The 3,314-nt window shown below is 42.5% G+C and overlaps 1 long non-coding RNA gene across 1 annotated transcript; it reads left to right on the top strand.

The window, feature by feature from the left end:
• Positions 1-2,054: 2,054 nt before the first annotated feature.
• On the top strand, positions 2,055-3,053 carry LOC121744112. Its single transcript, XR_006038484.1, has 2 exons — positions 2,055-2,611; positions 2,692-3,053. It is a non-coding gene; the product is annotated as an uncharacterized LOC121744112 (long non-coding RNA).
• The last annotated feature ends 261 nt before the right edge of the window (positions 3,054-3,314 follow it).

A 3,314-nucleotide genomic window follows, 5' to 3' on the forward strand; every position in this document is an offset into this window, starting at 1 on the left:
CCCTAAAAACAAGGGAGGCCTCCCTATAAAAGGAAGCCACTTGGAGAGAGAATCATCATCAATTAGTTCATCAACTCCTACACTTAGTTAGAAATCTCTCTTCGGTAGATCGATCCTTCAGCATTATCCTTCATATTCTCGTTCCTCACCACAGCCATGGTCACCTGAAGCTCACCAGTTCGCCGAAGTTCCCCATCCTCTCGTTCCAGTCAGCGTGTTTCGTAGTGTTAACAGTTTCATCGCCCGGAGTGGCAAAAAAATCTTTACTTGCTTTCTTAGTTAATCGCACTTTGTTCTCTTACGTTGGATCTGTTGCACGTTCAATATTTTCTTACTTTGAAGTCTTAGTTGCAATCCAAACGATTTTATGATACGAAGCTGTTTTTCTGCATCGGTTCTTGTTTGATTTCATTCTTTTCTGCCTAGATAGCTTAGATCCAATTGTTACGGTAATTTCCATTTGTTGCGAGCATGTTTTCATTTCCGAATTGATAGATCTGAGTTTATGGGTTCAGTTTGCTGTTAGATTTTAGATCTGAAATGGTTATGTGTGAAGGCCTAGTTTACGTAGTTTCTGCCACCTTGCATGTCACCTAGTGTCACGACCGCACTTCCTAAGGATAGGAAGCACGGGGAGTCGCGACTAATGGGGGAATTAAGAAGCGGGGAAGAAGGGGGAAAACAATCAAGACAATGCAACTTAACGATCAAAAGAGGAAATTCCATTATCAAATTAAAGTTTCAAATCCCGAAGGTACATAACGTGAATGACATGGTTTGACAATTCCAAGGAAATCAAGGAAATTCTTATAACTTGGCATAGCGGAAGCATTTGAGAGTTAGCTACTACTATATATGAAGACACAATAGTAACCAGAACGTTATTGATTACAATTCTTGGCTCATTGCTCAACATCCTCCGCCTCCCGACCTCGCTCAAACTGCACATAGGGAAAACATATGCAGGGGCTGAGTACTTGATGCACCCAGTGAACTCATGCCCGAAATACATTTATCATTTAAGTTATGTCAAGTCATCATAGAGTGAAACTCGGATTTTACTTTAAAAAGACCGAGAGACACCAAAATCATTCCTTTAGCGCTGACAATCATCATCCCCCATCATTTACCATATCTGAGCTATCATGTGAAACGAGAATGTGGCCACAAACTCGATCACTGGACCGGCCGACCTAGGGGACGGCTCACGATCCCTATCAGTGCACTAGTCCGAGTAGGGACTCACTTCCTAGTCAGACCCGAATTCGTTAACTATAAAAGTCTAGTAGGATATTATCCCAGTAGACAATCAGATAGGCAATTCAAAACATAAAATACGGCATGACATACAATTTTAAACCACCCTTATTTCACCATAAACATATCATTTCAAAATAAAAGAATTTAAGTAATAAAGCCCACCTCGAAAACTTAAAATTTTCCTTAAGCAGCTTCTCGTTCCGACTTTAGCGGCCGTGCGAACCACCTTTTCGGAAAATACATAAAGTTCACATCAATCTCGGTAACGAAGACATTTTAGAATGCATGCACTCCAATTAAGATCTTTTAATTCTCTTCCTCGATTTTTCGTGCATTTTCGGTTATTCGGCGGCCGCCCAAGGCGTCGCGTGCGACGCCGGTCGGCCGCTTACGCTCGTTCTTTCTTCCGTTGGCTCCTCGTATTTTCTGTGACGTCGAAAATAATTTCCTTAAAATTTCTCTTCGCAACCATATTATTTCGGACTTGGGATAAAATTATTCGTCCTTCCAAAAAAATTACTCCGGGAATAATTAAATAAGTCATCGGCCCAAAGATTTATTCCCCCACCTTATATCTCCAATTAAAGTTTTAAAGCCCAACACAATTTAATTGGAGCTCAACTAACCAAAATATTTCATTTTAGTTTAATAGGCCCATTTAAAAAAATAAAAGGAGAGGCCCAACTTTAATTAAAGAATAGAGCCCAAAAGGAAAAAGATCCAATTATACTCCCATCCTCCACAATCGGTCAACCCCTCTTCTTCTCTCTCTCTTCTTCTCTTTCTCTCTTCCTTTTAAAATTTCCGCCGTTAGACTTGAACTCGCGGTCACCGTCGTTGCTCAGCGCCGGTGCCGTCGCCGCTGCTGTCCCGTGTTGCTCGCCGCGACTGCTGCCACCGTCGTGTCGTCGCTGCTGCTGTCGCGGGGAGGCGCCGCCGCTGCTGTCGCAGAGAGGTCCAGCCGCCGGGAGGAGCTGCTACCGGAGTCGCCGGACAGCGCAGATGCTGTCGCCGGCTCCCTCCCTTCCGCCAGCCGCTGTTTCCGCTGGAGTCGTCGGGAACGCCGCTGTCGGCAGCTTCCTCCTCCCCGAAACCACTCCGAACCCGCCCGGAAACACTCCGAAAAGACCCGCAAGGTGTATTTTTATTATCAAGCTACGTACTTTGGGACTTTCGATTGCATACGGCGAGTGTTCGATTAATTTCAATTGTTGGATTGTTTGATTTATGTTAATTGTTGAATTTTCTTGTGGGAGGTTCATGTGTGATGATATGCAATGTATACAATGATCCAAAAAGAAGGGATTATACCTTCCAATAGGTTGGTCTTGGTGGTGAATGAACAAGAATGGTGAAGAATGAACTCCTCCTCCTCTTGCTTTCTCTCGGCTCTCTCTCGGTTCTCTCACTCTCTCTCTTTTTTTTGTGTAGTGTAATGTGAGGAGTTAGAGAAGAGCATAAATTGAGAAGTGGTGGTGACTCTTGGTTTGTGGGCATTGATGGTGGAAGATAGAAGGTGAAGGAGTTGGAGAAGATGAAAAGTGGAAAGTCTCCATGGGTGGAGGGGGAAGGAATCGGCCATATGTGTGAGGAAGAAGACAAATATTTTTGGGCTTGTTCCCAATTGTTTGGAAAGAAGAATTGGACTCCCAAATTAAATTAATTGATTTGGGCTCATTAAGTTGCAAGCCCAATTTGTATAATTATTTAGTTGGTCATGGCCCCAAGCCATTTAAAAGAAACATTTGGACTCTACTTTTAATTTGAGAAGCCCAAGATAAAACCGTACTTTATATTCTCGCATTTTTTTCGATAATTAAAAATTCACGGAGCTTTAATTAATTTCGTTATCTTGTCTCCAACAAAGATTAAAATCGCCAAACGCAACAATTTATATTTGGTGTTGTTCCAAATATAAATTCCTCAACCGTTCCTCGATTTATGCGCGCCAAGCACTAAAACCCATCTCAACATCTCATTCATTAATTGCCTCGTAGCAGCTTGGTGTTGTTCCACGTACTATAAAAAGTTCGGGTGTTACACCTAGTAAGTTT

Source organism: Salvia splendens, chromosome 8, assembly GCF_004379255.2.
Source record: "Salvia splendens isolate huo1 chromosome 8, SspV2, whole genome shotgun sequence".
In the NCBI taxonomy this organism is placed as follows: domain Eukaryota; kingdom Viridiplantae; phylum Streptophyta; class Magnoliopsida; order Lamiales; family Lamiaceae; genus Salvia; species Salvia splendens.